This window comes from Callorhinus ursinus, unplaced genomic scaffold, assembly GCF_003265705.2.
Source record: "Callorhinus ursinus isolate GAN/ISIS: 27379988/994484 unplaced genomic scaffold, GSC_fseal_2.0 scaffold9, whole genome shotgun sequence".
Classification (NCBI taxonomy): Eukaryota; Metazoa; Chordata; class Mammalia; order Carnivora; family Otariidae; genus Callorhinus; species Callorhinus ursinus.
In genome coordinates, this window is record NW_027397071.1 from 35,811,238 (window position 1) to 35,827,792 (window position 16,555).

Genomic DNA, 16,555 nt, shown 5'->3' on the forward strand with positions numbered 1-16,555 from the left:
TTAATGGAAAGGATTTCTGAGCACTTTTGTTTGATTTTAGACATTTTAAAAGAAATAGTCTTTACTAAAATACGTAATTCATTCTATTTCCATTAGTTAAAGACACTGAATTCTTTTCTTTGTACCTTTTTGTCTAAATCTTATTTTTGAAAAGCCAATTATCTATAGATAAGAGATATCCAAAATATTTGATAGTAAAATAGAGAAAAAAATATTTTCTTTCTTTAATCTCTGTCTCCAAAATGTACAAGGAGGTAGGTCAAATCAAATGTAATTGTCTAGGCCTCATTCTCTAATGGATAGACTTTTACACCTTAGACCTAAAGTGTATACATAGGCCTCTTGGAAATAGCATGGTTTGTGAGCTAATGATGTGAGTTGCTAAATATTTTTACATCAGGGTGACATTTATGAATTATATTTTAATATTACAATTATTTTAGATGATTGCCCCCAAAGCCCTTTTATATTTAGAAAATATGAAGCACTTCTGGCCCATAGACACTCAAAACCCAAGACGTTCCAAATTGGACTCATTATCTCTCCACCCCCGCCCTAGAGCGGCTGCTCCTCTGTGTTCCCTTGCTCCAGTAATGGGGCCCCTCTCCTCCCAGGCACACAGGCTAGCAAACTTCCGTCGTCTTTGACTCTGACCTCTCCTGACCCCTTAAATCTAATCAACCAAATCCTCTCAAATTTATCTTTGAAATGTCTTTGGAATGTGTCCTCTATGCTCCATCTACACCATTCATTCTGTCGTTCAGGTCCTAATTGACAGATGCCCTAACTTATTCCAAGGGGCTATCTGCTAAGCTTCCAGGAACTAGTTCATTCTATCTCCAAAACACCCTCTTTATATTGCTAGCATTATTCTTTTAAAACACAGGTATAAAGAGCTAACCACTCAGATGCTGGAAAACATTTTTGGTGATAACATTTTACAGATAATGACATCGAAATTCCTTAGCAAGGCACCAATCCCTTCATTTTTTGCCCCATTGGTTATTTTTCTTCAATACTTCATGTTCTAGCATGACTAGACCATTGGCTATCTCCAAATAGTCTATATTTCTCACAGACAATTTCCTTTGAATGGGTAACCACTGCTACCTTCTATGCATTGGGAAAACCTAATCATTTTTCACATCACAATCCATCCTCTTTGTATGCTTGGGAAGAATTTATCATCTTTGCCATCCAGGTCCCTAGCAGTTTGCTTATTCTTCTCTTATAACACAACAATCTAGTAAGAATTAAAATTTCTCGGATACTTGTTTGTCAACCCCAGTAAACAGAGCCCTTTAAATGCAGGGACCCTGTCTTTCTAATGGTTATATGCTTTTTATTTCCTTTTCCATATGAAGTCCCAAATATGTTTATTATTAAACCTTTTTTTAACTCTTTTGCAAATTACTGTTATGCTGTTCACATTGTATCATGAAAATAACATTTTTTCTTAGCAATTTTTGTCTATGTTATGTATGGGAGAGATCACTACAAATCAAGCATTAGTAGAAAGTACCCAAACCTCCTGACATGACATACAATATTTTCCACCATACCTTTGCATTAGGATAATTCATACACTTTAAAAAAGCCAAAGGAGCATACATATGTTGCAAAATGTTATGTTTCCTCAAAACCCTAATGAGAAAAGATAGAGACAGATGGAGTTCAATTGGCTAATTTTCTGCCCAGCTGCCTAGATGAAAAATAAAGATGCACTGACCCTATGCTTCTGTATGCTAAACTGTTCAAATATTCAGTGTGCGTTAGTTAACCATTATGCCAAGGTTGAGTGGCCAGTATCTAGATTAGCAGACACTATTCACCTGGCTGTCCCTTTTGTTCTCAGTTTTTAATGTGAAGGAAGAGAGTTCTAAAAATAGAACAAACCCTTGCAACTGGCTTGCATTCCTGAATATTCAATTAGCTCACTGTAAAGTGACAAAATCATATCACATTTAAGTGAAGTAGTTCAAAAACAATATATATATTTTTTAAATTGCTTGTAATTTTCCCTATTCTAGACCTTCCCAATCTTTACAATTCTTGGCTGCAGAAAAGTGCCAATTTGCCCTTTAAAAACTAGGCAATCTCAAGACTCTCCTCATGGTAACGTGAAATGGGAAATCATTTCCATTCCCATGGGTAATTCAAGCCTCAAATGACTTAACTTCAACTCCCTATATGGTTTAATATTGTGTGTGTGTGTGTGTGTGTGTGTGTGCGCGCATTTTGTGGGGCTCCTTCTTACCAATATTTTAAGTGGCAGTAATTTTGTGTGAGAGAAACCTTCCTTCCTAAAATGCTCTTAAAAAGCCTGCCCTTCCCAATCTCTCTGTTTTAATGGATCCTTCTTATGAGGTACCATTTAGGTTCTCTGAAACTTCCCTTCATCCTTACCAAAGCTTTGCCTGTCTCGTGACTCTACATCCATCTATCTGCTTCCTCATTTATCTGTAGTAAGATCAGAAATTGTCAAATTTACAAAATATTTTGTCCACATGGTGATTTTTTACATGAGTTGCCAATATTCACAATTAAAAGATTTCACAGAAAACACCCCAGCTTCTGTGAAAAATCTGAATATCTAATAACATGTATTCTACCCAGGCAATAGTTAACTGGAGGTGATGGGCCTTGTATCTTTAAGGGGCAAGTCAGAGGAGAAGAACCATGACAGTTATTTGCCCAAGAAAAATTGAACATGGAAATTTTTAGCTAGTAACAAGGGATTAAACTACTAAAAGGTGAAGAAGGGAAACCTGAAGGATACAAGAATAGCATCTAGATGCAGCAACCACTATCCCAGGACTGAGGCCGAGCACCCAGAGAAGAAACAAATTTGGGAGAGAGCCCTCGCAACCCCACCCCCTGGATTTCCTGTTGGGGAGGGTGTGACCACTGCAAACTGAGTAGAGAAGACCAAGGCAGGGCGGCAGAAGGTGGACTTAGAAATGAGAGGCCATAAATTGATAACTGGCACAGAACATATAGTCTTACCATAATTCCTTCTCTGACTCCTGGAGGCATTTGAATTTATGGCCATTGATCCAAAATATCAGCAACTCACATGGTATGTGTTTCATGTCACAAAGAAAGCCTCATAGAGACTGGGTGGGGACCCCAAGACTCAATCAGCAAACACAGAGAATTACCAACACTGCTGACATGTAGTACTCCGTCTCAAATAAGGCAAAGCATATGAAAAGCATGAATCCACTATGTATTTACCTAAAATGTCTTACTTTCCTGTTGCATGCTGAGATGTCCAATGAATTATATTAAAGTGAGATGTGTTTTTATAATTTGGCCATAGTTCTGCGCTAGCTACAAAAACATTGCCTCCTCTTTTTGATATACTTGGATACCTTTCCAAGAAATCTTTAAAACCTAGGTGTTTGTGTTTTTACAGTTGTTTTTACCACTTTAATCAAAAATATTTGTTTCATCTTTATTTCAACTTGCTACTATACCATCTACTCTCAAATCTTATCAAGCATTCCCTGGAACTGGGCTTAAATGAAGGTAAATGATTTTGATATTCTTTTCTCTTTCCATGGATTCTTTGGATGAAAGGAGACATCAATTAAAATTGGTATTTAAAAAGAATAGCTAATTTTTTGGGAGCTGCTTGGGGACCTTCAAGAAAATGAAATGTGAAGTCTTTGAAAATATTCTGAGGAGAAGGCTTGTAACTTTTGCCTCTGGCTTCTAACCATGGTTTCTAGGCTTTTGAACCCAGAAAAGCAATGAGCCTGTTTCTTCTATATATTCAGAAAAGTTAACTGGATTGATTTTCAATAGATATTAACTTTTGCCTATGCCTCTAGAGAATCTTGCAAGTTCCGATAACAACTTGGCAAGGCTTCTGTCATTTATACAGGAGCAAGTCAAAATAATACCAAGGTATCACCTTCTATAAAGTAAACTAGAATCCCCCCAGGACTTCAAGTAAGATGCTTAACTCACAGCAGAGTCCATACTCACTGCAGGTGCCTTTGACAGGTTCAACACGTGAAAGGAGAGTTTTAACCAACTAGAGATACCAAGCACATGGATTTCTGCCAAAGAGTTAACTGAAATAATTTATTTCTCTCTCATATGTTTCCTAAGTTTTGTTGATAAATACTAGATCAATTCTTCTGAAGACAATATTTACTATGTTTTGTTTGTTTTTATGCACACCACACACACACACACACACACACACACAGTGTAAGGAAAGGCTTTTCCTGAGCATCACTCTACCAACTCTGCAAGATAAAATATTGAGACATTGAAAACATTAAGGATCTAGAAGAATCTCTATTTTCTCTCTATTCTCACTTTAAGTGTGCTCTTAAAATATATATAATTTCAGTATCTCTTCATGAAAGAAAGCAGATATTATGAGGGCATTATCCTTTGTAAAAGAAAAATAATTCACGTAGCTCTAAGAAACATATTACATGCTCTTAGGAACTTCGTATTTTTAAGAAAAGAAACAGAAGCATAAAAATATAACTAAACTTCAAAAGCTCTTGTTACAGCATGACTGGTGTTATATAACCTTCCTTGATCCCCCATAAATAAGGAATCATTTCTGCAAACCTTAGAGGTAAGAGCTGCAAGGTTTAAATTTTAAAAGTGTTCATTTTAATGAAAACTCTGAGAAAACATAGGTAGTGGGGGGGGGGGATTAATGGGAGATTTGGCTTTCTGTTGCACTCAGTACTAGAGTTGTGGATCCTTGCCAATGGGTAAAGAGCACCTGTCAGGTATTTATTTAGTTAAAACATTCTAACCATTATTTAGCTCATTTATTAAGTATGTTGGAAGGTCTCTGGGGCTGCATAAGACATTTTTAAAACTATTGTCAGGGTAATAGTGCCAATGGAAATTCAGTGTTTGAAAGAAGCTGCAGTGTAATATCCCTGGACCTCTTTAATGGGTTTCCTCGAGGACTTGTAAAGCTCCCTTTGTATAAATGGACTACTTGCATTAACCTATAAAGAGAAATGTTTGGCTTGCATCTCTTTAAAAGGAAGCGTATGGATGGCAAATTTGGATGCTGTTATAAATTGGGGTCATGTACTCAGACAGAAAATGAAATGAATATTATCATTTTGCACTTACTCGAGATTGTAGAATTATTGAAAATAGGGAGGGAAGAGAGAGAAATCAAGTGATGGTATAGAAATATGGTCTCTGGTAATCAGGCTTCTTACTATTGATTGATTTATTTTTCTTTTTTCTTTCTCTTGATCATTTTGCATCTCATTTTCTCTATATAAAATTCAATAGATACTATGAGATGAGCCAGAAAATTTACAATTTAGATCTAGGAATCTACTTGCTTTTATAATTTAGCTGTGGAAAAATGAAATTTAAGCAAATATTTGGAAAATACAGTGAAACAAAAGACATTTTCAAAAATACATTTGGGAATAGAATAAATGAATAAATAAGTCTTACTGCTTTCAATCAGCATTTTTACTATACACTTACTTATGTTGTCCTCTGTGGAAGGTTGTTCTACTTTAATCTTCTAATGTTTAGGTCATCACACTAATATCAAGGCACTATATACACTGGCATTGGACATGACCCAGAGAAAAGTACCTCATACCTAGTAATCGCTCAATAAGTATTTGCAGTTAATCGGAAGAAAAACAGCATAAGTTGAGTGAGGCGAAAACTCTAAATCTGTTTCGTGTTCAGACCTTTAACTGTACCACAGACAGCTATGTATATTCCTTAAATTCAAAATGTCCTCAGGCACCTGGGTGGCTCAGTCAGTTAAGCATCTGTCTGGCTCAGGTCATGATCCCAGGACCCTAGGATGGAGCCCCACATCCCCACAGCAGACTCCCTGCTCAGTGGGGAGTTTGCTTCTCCCTTTGCCCCTCCCCCCATTTGTGCTCTCACTCTCTTTCTCTCTCTCAAAAATAAATATTTTTTTCAAAATGTCCTCAAAATATATAGTTACCTTCCCCTCCAGTCATGTTCCTCCCCTGCCTTTTTCTTCCCCTCTGTCAGTGAATACAATTGTATGCACCCAGTAAAAATGTCATCCAACTTAGAAACCACAGAGATGTCCTCCTTTTCAGTACTGGCCACCAATCTCCCTCTTCAGACGCACTCTCTCATCATTTCTCATCTTGGTTACTGTATCTGCAGGCTAGTAATTCTTCCTGATTCTAGGTTTGTTCTTTCTTAACATTTTCTCTTCTGTACAATAAACATAATCTTTCAGAAATGCAAAGCAAAGTATGACACATTCCTTCTTAAATATTTATTTAAATTCCCATTACTTACAAAATAAATTCTAAGCTTATTTGTGCAGCATGTTAGACCTTTGAAGAGCCAGCCCTTCGCTTCAATCTTCCCTCTTCTCCCTTTCAATCTTCTAGCTTCAAATGCTCCCTTTTCTCTCATACTCATCAAACCAGCCTGTAGAACTCTTTTTCTATACGCTCCACTAAGTGAAGTGACTTCCCTTGACTCGGTGCCACTGCTCAGCTGGCCCCCTCTGCATGGAAACCCCTTCTTGTTGCTTCTCACATCCACCCTCAATAATTTCCACATCATTACTCAGCTCGACATCACCTCCTTGAAAGAATAGGTTTGTAACTTCTGCTAATCCAGGTGCTTTGCCACATGCAAATTTACCACATGCAAATTTAGTATTGAGTGCATAATTCTATCATAATTCTCACCTCTGGAGAGATTATTTTCCCTTGCATATAATTACCTCTAGATTGTAAGCTCTGAAGATAAAGAATTAGTCATCTGTGTATTCTTGGTCTCTATTATTGTTTGACGTATATGACTCTCATTTCATAAGAAAGGTGGCTGAGGTAGAGCAGAAAGGAATGAAGAGAGGAAGGTTGGGAAGGAGTGTGGGAAGGAGGGAAATAGCCTCTGTTTCTTCATTAGTTAAATAAAGTGATTGAACATTTCACCCTCCTAATAAAATTAGCTTACTGACTGATTTCAGTCAAGGCTCTTATCACTCTACCCATGGACCCCCTCACTCCCCGCCAATTTCCCAAAAGTCTGCAAGAAATACTTTGGAAATAAATTTGTTTCTCCAGTCATCCACAGCATCTAGGCGTCTTCAGTAATTTAAATGGATATTGAAAAACATTTTTCTCTCAAGGGTACTAAGAAGTAAGAATTAATGATATTCCTGTTTCAAAGACAAAGAGCTGAGTCACACACAACCTTGAGCTAAGTAATTAAAGCCAGATATTCTGATGTTTATTTCTTTATTGCATAAGACCTAGTTTGCATTCTCTCAGCTCTCTTCCTCACTCTTTCTCTCTCACCACAAAGGCTTCCATTCTGGATATAACCACAGTTATATTTTTTTGTTTAGTAATAGTATTAACAGAAAAAATAATTAACATATACTAAGAACTTACTCTATCAACAGTCATAGTGCTGATGTCCTTATAAGCACCATCTCATCAAAAAATACAAAAATTCTATGACATAAATAACTTTATCATTATTTGAGTAATGAGGTGAAATCAATCTCTATCTTAACAGTTAGCACCAGAATGTCACTTATGAAGGCAACTTGCTTTAATACGCTGAGAGATCCTAAAGGAATGGGTGGTGACAGGAGCCCAGATAACAAAATATGAGGGTAGAACTTCTTCTCATAAGAGATGGGAAGAGGTAAGTGTAAATCCTTCTGGGCTGCTCTGTTCTGAGCCTAGAAGTCCGAGATCAGGATACCAGCATGGTTGGATGAAGGCTCTCTTCCTTGTGTGTGTGTGTGTGTGTGTGTGTGTGCGCGCGCGCTTATGTATTATTATATTATTATCTATATAGTAGCACCATATAAGCATTAAAGTGTTTTATGAGATAATAAATTAACATAATTAGTATATATTCGAAAGTTACTGATCTATCTTGATTGCTTGGAATTTTTATTTACCTTTTCTCTGGACTGAAAGTATGTGTTCCCCCAAAACTCGTAGGTTGAAGCCCTAATCCCCAAAATAATGTTATTTGGAGGTGGGGACTTCAATGAAATTAATGACCTTATAAAAAGAGGAAGAGACAGGAGATCGCTCTCTCTCTCTTCTTCCTCTGTTGAGCATGCACCAGGGATCATGTGAGAACATAACAAAAAGAAGGCCATCTGCAAACCAGGAAGAATATCCTCACAGATCTGTCAGCACTTTGATCTTGGATTTCCTAACCTCCAAAACTGTGAGAAATAGATGTTTATTGTTCAAGCCACTCCAGTCGATGGTATTTTGTTATAGCAGCCTGAACTGACTAAGATGGTCTTTATATATATATCAGGAATTTGAGGTAATTATATTCTTTAAATAAATTGCATAGATTGACTCAAAAACTGTAATCCACTAAAATTGTGCATTTGTGAGCTATTACTGTGCCTTACTTGCTCCAGTCTTTAATCTTGCATATCTTGAGTACGTCAAAACTTAAGTATTCTTAACAATTCATAATGGACAAAATGTGACTTGCTTTAAAAAGAATATAATCCAAAAAAAAAACACTAACTTAACAAAAATAGAAAAATCTGTACACTAAGTAATAATCATGGAGCGCTATAATATTTCAGACAAGTTTGAGAAGTAAGATTTTTTAAAGGGAAGGTAGGAATTCTATAATATATAGCTGCTACAGTCTACAACTAATATTATCTTACAGATTCCTACTGTGAAAAAGGTTTTATGTGTTTAGTCATAAACTGTAACTTTCATTATGTCTGAAATTTTGTCTGAGGCTGTGTTAGTCAAGACTCTCCAGAAAAACGAAACCAATAGGCTATATCTATGTATATATATAAAGAGATTTATTTTAAGAAATTGGCTCACGAGACTATGGAGGCTGATGAGTACAAAATCTGCAGAGTGGGCTGGCAGGCTGGAATCCCAAGAAAGAGCTGATGCTGTAGTTCAAGTCTGAAGGCTGTCTGCTGCAGAATTCCCTCTTGCTCGGAGCAGGTCAGTCTTTTGTTCTATTCAGGCCTTCAACTGATTGAATGAAGCCTTATGGGGTTATGGAGTACAATCTGCTTTACTCAGAGTCCATCAATTTAAATGTAAATCTCATCCAAAAATATCCTCCCAGAAACATCCAGAATAATGTTTGACCACGCATCTGGGCACTGTGGCCCAGCTAAGCTGAAATATAAAATAAAATACTGCAGAGGCTAACACCATTTCCGTAGTGGCTCTTCTGTAAATTACAGTAAAATTGGAACATGAATTTACTTTTAATCATTTCTTCATATGTGGCAATTAGCCATATGGTAGACATGGTTAACTATACTTGATGCTAATCTCTGTCTTCTGTTTGGCTCACCTAATTAACTCTGCACTCTACTCCAGACATGACTGTTCTACAGGAAGCCTTTGGGGAATCTTTTGAATAAACTTTGAGTACCTAAGAGAGGCAGATGAGCAACAAATAATTGAATACCAAAAAAAAAAAAAAAATCAAAGTGTTAGTTCTTTCCTATGAAGAGGAATTTGTGATATTAAGACCAGTGATTCTTTAACAGTTATCCATTCATTTGCATACGTGTATGGATATATTCTGCACTTTTCCTACGTGCTCTAAATAATTGAAAGAAATCATAATCATTGGATGGAAATGTATTAATCATGTACAAAACAAAGTGCTTTTATCAGCCAGTTTCTTGGGAAGCAGTTTAGATGAATCAATTAGTTACTCCTACCTAAACCAGTTTTTCTTAGGATTTTTTGTTTGGTTTTATTTTGAATTATTTTAAAACCATTTTTTAACTTTTTATTATAAAAATTTTGAACGTGTATCAATGAAGAATAGTATACCTCCCATACCTATCACCCATATTCAGTAATTAGAAATTCATGATCACTCATGTATACCCTTCCTCCTCCTCCTTCCAACCCAGACATCATATTATCCATAAATATGTCTGTATACATCTCTAAAAGACAAGAATAAACAAAAAAAAAATTAAAGGGACCATGATGCAATTATTACAGAGTTAGCATTAATCTTTTAATGATATCAAATTACCTGTTCAAATTTCCCTTTCTTGTTTTGTCCGTCTACTTGTTCGTTTGCTTGAAAAAGGATCCAAACAAACTCCTCGGTCTGCATTTGATTGATATGTCTCTTAGCTCCCTTTTAATCTACAAATTCCACTCATTCTTTTCTTTATTTTGCAACTTATTTGTTGGGGAAACTGGTCATTTCTCCAATAGAGTTCTTATGTTCTGGACTTTGGTAACTGAATCCCTATGATGTTGTTTAATGTGCTTTCATTCATTATATTTCTGGTAATTCAGTCTTGAGATTTGATCTGTTTCAGGTTCAACTTCAGGCAAGAATGTTTCATTGAAGGTGTATACTTTAGTCAGGAGACGAATAAGGTCTACCTCTTTGCCTTTTCTTGTGTTTGTTAGCTACCAGTTGATAATCATTGCCTGAATCCATTATTTTGTTAGGGGCAAAATAGTCAGTAAACTTAATTTTCCACTACATAGAAAACTTACTTTTTATCACCAAGCCCTTGTATCTACACTAGAGAACATATGTATGCCATTAAGATACAGTGAATCATTCATTTATTAAGCAGAATGCACTGAAACTTACTAAATGGAGGGCACTGTGCTAAGCACTGAGTATACAAAGATGGCTATGATACAATCCCAGGTCTTAATTAGCCTATAAGCTGAGACATGAACTGGACACATAGATAAATGTATTGAAATAAGACCATCACCATCTAGGTATATGTAAAAGCAGAAAGATTAGCTTGATAGATAACTAACTAACTGATAGGCGATTTTGGAGATCATATTGCTCTGTATACCAAAGATTCACTGTGAGCTTTTATTTTAAATAGTTTAAAGATTTTAAAGGTAATTTGGCTACTTTATAAAAAATTAGTTATTTAAGTGCCCGTATATTAATCCAACAGTACAACTATTTATCATTTTGTTGACAGTTTATTGCACTTCTGTTTTTTTATAGTTAAATCTTAATACATGCACTTCCATATCCCACTTCCTCCACGCCCCCCCAAAAAACTTTATATATTAAGTATGACCTATTTTGCCAATAGCTTTAGGACTATCATTTTAATTGACTAAATAATTGATATCCATTTCAATGAATTAATTATATGTCAATCATTTATTTGTTGTTGCATATGTGTGTTGACTCCAGTTGCTCACTTAATAAATAATATTGAAATAAACATCTTCCTGTATATAACTCTTCTCACATTTTCTATCATTTCTTTTTGAGAGATGACCAGAAGAAAAATACTTAAAGCAAATGCTTTAAATGTTATTATATTTCTTGGTATGTATTTCCAAGAACATTTAGAAAAGTAATTTTCATTTATTTAAACGTCAGTTTCACCTCAATTTATTTAGTTGCAGATATTATATTTCAAAGAATTTGCTATTCAAGTGGCAGGGAGAGTAAAATACATAAATAAATATTGTTGTCTTAATTCCTACGGTGTTTTTGAGGAAAACCTCCATGCCAGTGTTTCTCAAATTCATTTCCTTTTAAATCTACACCCCTTTTAAAGCAACAAACAAAAACCCTGAAACTCAGCTCTTGCACCCCTCCCTTGAGGAAATGCTGATACTGAGCTGAGAAAATGTTTTTTGAATTGTAGTGTCTGATGTTTATATCATAAAAATAAATATTTTTTATATTTCAAATATAAAATTCAAGTGTAATACTTATTAGGCTTTGTCAAGTTATATCCACATGCACAGAAAATTAAAATATTTACTCCATGAAATCGAGCCCAGAATTTTAAGAACATGGCCTTTGGTTTAGGCAACTTAAATTTAAATCTCCATCTGCTACTTGATAAGATTCTGACTTTGGACAAATTACTTAACATTAGTAATCTCAGTTTCTTCATCTGTAAAATGGAAGCAAGGATACCTAATATCCAGTCTTGTAAAGACTAAAGGAGACTTCTGAAATTGCCCAGTACGATGTCTTTCACTAAACAAATGACGTTTTTTGTCTTTCCAAGCAGATTTCCTTTCTAAAGATAAAATAAGACAGACAGAGGTTACAGGTAAATGTAAGGATAAAATTCCATTGTATTGAGAAGTCCCTAACTCTACTTCACTGTCTATCAGCATTATTTTAACAAGTGTCTTACTTTTCAGGGTTTTTCATCTTTACAGGAAAGAATATGTGAGATACTAACAAGCACTGTATATCAAAGTTGAACCCCTTAATATATTTTACTTAATTTAATCTTAAAAATATTTGGAGAAGAAATAAGGTCTTATGCCTTCTTTCAATAAGCAGGAAAACCAGATGCAGAGATTTTACACAATTTGTATGTTTCTGCAATGAGTAGAATTGAACCCAGTCTGTCCAACGCAAGGTCTTGGCCATTTGCTCTGTCATTTTGCAGAGCAATAATGGAATGCGGTACTGTTGATAGGCCTGAGGATACTGAATAAGGCCACATTAAAGAATAATTATTCAGAATACCACCTCTGGTTTATGGATGTTAGGGATGCCCTGCCACCAATCCCTGGTCTGGCTAGCGTTTCTGTCTTCCAGGTTTAACATAAATGCCCCTTTCTCAGGAAAGCCTTCTACCCCAACTGCCAACCCTCACCCCAACAGGGACACGGTTAATCGCTGTATTATTGTCTTTTTCTTTCCTAATTAGCAATTTCCGCAGTTAACAAGTCTTTCAACAATTATTTGTTCAATGCTTATATCAATCACCAGATTATAAAAGCCATGACAGAAGAGGGTATAATTATCTTACTCAGCACTATATCCCTGGTGTCCGACCTGTGCTAGGTGCTATGCAAATAATTGTTCAATAAACATACATATAGATATGTAATCATATACTTTTTAAGTTATGTATTTTTTAGTTATGGGAAACTAGACAAAAATATTTGAGCACCACTACCCTATAGTATTAGTTTAGCTATACACAGATTCTATGATGAAAACTAAGCAGTAATATCCCTTAATCAACAAACTTGGTTTAGGGGCGTTTTAAGAGTACTGAACTTTTTTTCACATTATTGATGCCATTATGAGTTATGAGTTAATTAAATTCTATTTTCTTTCTTCTCATGGTTTGATTTTAGAGCAGTTACAAAGCAATGACATAATCAGACTCAATGTTATCTCTCTTGTGGCAATCTGCAAAAGGAAAAATATGCCAAATACTTTCCAGTTATGGCTGATGAGAAGAAAATGAACAAAAATTAAAACCTTCTCATTATCTGGCTTAGAAAGAAATTACTAATTGACCTCCAAACATATTTAAGAATTTAGCAGTATGAAAAACAAAACCAAATAAATAAATAAATAAAAGAATTTAGCAGTATGGCACATATTAGCAAGACACAATGCGTGATAATTTTTCAAAATATTCAAATACCCACATTTAAATTTTTGAGTATATGGCATTTTCTCTATTAATATGTCTTACGTTATATCCATATTAATGAGTGAACTTTGATTCTATAAGTTGTATATACTTTTGCATTCATATTATTAATTTAAAAAAAAAACCTTAACTGGTGAAAGCCTGTCACAGTGGATTAAGTACCAGTCCAAAACCGAGGAAATCAGGCTAGGATAGCCTACTGTGTGCCCTTAGGCAAGTTTTTGACTTGGGCATTCAACTTCTTTTCTACTAAAGGAGGAGTATTGGCTTCTTAGCAGTACATACATATAAGTCTGATGGAGCTCTAGTTCAAAAGTTGAAAACTGGTGGCCCTTGGGCCAAATGCAGCTTACAGATGTATTTTGTTTGACCTGCAAGTATTTCAAACATTTTCTTCTTTTGAAATAGCTGCCAAATTAAAAAAAAAAAAAAAGATGGAGAGAAAAATGGAGGGTTGCTTATAAAAGTCCAGATTTAAGGTTTCTTGTAAAAATTCAGTAGACATGGCAGCACTGAGCCAACAATCATGTGGGTATATTCGCTGAAACTGAAGACCCAAGTAGCCCCTTTTAGATGGGTCATTTGCCATTGTCTCCATTAATCTGTTGTCCTTCTTATACCAAACCCAAGTGTTAAGTAGCAATCATCAGTCCACTTTTTCCTCTGGCTTTATTGCTTTCTTTAAAAAAATCCTTACTGCTAAACCATTTACATTGGCCACATTTCAATTTTCTACCCCTGTTTTAATTAGAGGACTAAAGAATGTAGTACAATCAAATCCTGCTAGAAACTTATGATTCAATCAGCAAAGAAAATTAAGTTTTCCTCAGACTAGGTTGATAACCCATGCCCCAATGGGTGGTGTGTACCTCCAACATCTTGAAACACAGAGTTCCAATTCTTGCTTTTCTAGATTAATGTCTGTTTATGCCTAACGCATAAACAGTGTTCCTAATGAGTCTCATTTCCTTGGGTAATATTCCCTTCCCTCTTCATCTAAATCTTTCTGTATGGGACCCCAAAACAGGGTTCCCTGTCAAATGACTTGAAATATGTACTTGCACTTTAGTAGTGACCTTTGCAATAAACATTCACATTCCCAGTTTGACAAACCAACAGTGAACCAACTTCAATTTCAAAACCTACAGAAAAATGTTGCCATCTAAACATGAAAGAGTAACTCTAAAGCTGAAAATTTCCTTTAGTGAGTTATGGAGATTTCCCAGGTGCCTCAAAGCACACCACAAAGGCACATACCTCTTCTAGCTAGAAGTAGGGCTTTTTGTGTCTTTAAAGTGAAATGGAAAAGTAAGGCAGAATATTTTGCTTGGAGCATCCATATCATTGAGATAAGCTTTGTTTAAATGGCCAGAATTATCCGGAGAAACAAGTCGGTTCTCTTCATTTGTATATACACCGTTTTATAGAATGACTAACTATTAGAACTGAAAGAGACACCTTCGATGTCTTCTGGACCAACCCTCTCATTTTATCCATGAGGTAACCGAGGTTCACCAAGGTTAAGTGCTTTGCTGACAATCATTTATTCTAGCAGAAACCAAGGTCCTGACTTCCAGCCTGTGTTCCTTAACATCGTGCTACCCAACTTCTTAATGAATGTGAAGAAAGATGTATATAGCTTAATCATCTCTCCATTGACAGACTGGCATGAAAAGAGAGAAGGCCACATTCCTTAACATTGGGCAGAGGGTTTGGCTAATGTTAGCCTCCTGTCAAAGAGAACACTGGCGGCTTTGAAATGATCACAGCAGATCTCATCTTAGTCTACCTCTTCTTCCTTTATTGTAAATGAAAGAGAGCTTCAGATTAGTTTATTTTAATTAGGATTTACTTTAATTTAGTAAGGACAGGATTAAAGCTTACCTTGGGGGAAAAAAAATAAAAGATTATCAATTGCCATGTATTTTTTTTTTCCAGAGAATTCTGTTTCTTGTAGTTAATAGGACGAAGGGGATTGTTTTCTAGGACTAGTAACAGGAACAGATGTGCTTTTCAAGGTTGGTGCTTTTCTAAACTCTTCAAATAAAAGCTGAAAATTCATATGAATCTCATTAAGTGTAAATATGCTTGTCTTAAGTAAACTTTCAGCTGTTACCTTGAAGTTGAAATAGACTCTGCGTTCAACTAGTTAATAAGGGCTTGATTGGACTAACTTAGATTTTAATTTTAATTTTAAGGTTATAAAAATGTAAAGAAGTATCAGCTTCATATTTAATTGGATCCTTCAAAATGCCCATGCTGACTGGTCTGCTAGTTGATCCATTTGCTTTGAAAACCCATTGTATTTGGAGATGGATGTTTGGTTTTGTTGCTTTGTGGTGTTTCTTTCCTGTATTTTTTTAATTACCTTGCTTATTTTATGCTAGTAACATGGTGCTATATCATTCCTATTAGTTTGCAAGTTGGATCACAGATATGTCACAAATTCTGACGGTAAATAATTAAAGAATTTAAATAAACTTGTGTCTGTGCTATAGTTCTCTGGTTGAACAAATTTGTAGAGCAAGATTTTATTCTGATCTATAATTATAGCTGCCAGTGACTGGCATGATCCTTACTGAGTCATTAATTTACACAGTAAGCAGCCATCTGTAGAAATGTTCATAGTACCTCATCTGCGGTGGTATACATCACATGGGAATTCTGAAACTACCCTGCCCACTAAGGAGCTTTTAATACCACGGATATAGTTTTACCACTATGGACAAATTGTTCCAGACTTTTTTCTTTTTTATCTTATTACAAGTTTGCCTAATGATCCAAGAAAAGTGTACAACAGTTTGGACCCCTAATGACAGAACAATTGGTAAACTGAAAGTGCTCTTTGTATTTTCTTAAAAAAAAAGTCCTTCGTCCTCTGTTGAATAACTTAACAAGGCCTATGGAGCAGAACAGAATTAATATTACTTTCTTTGAAAAAGATAAATATCCTTGCAATATAGTTGCAAACTATATTCTCGATCAGTATTTGATCTTAAAGAAAAAATAAAATGATACTGTTATTGCTATATAAGGCTGATCTGAAAAAAGGTAAAATTATTTTAATGTCCATGACAGAGATGTTAACAAAATGGTTGAAAGGTGTTTTAGACCCCAGATTGTTAATTT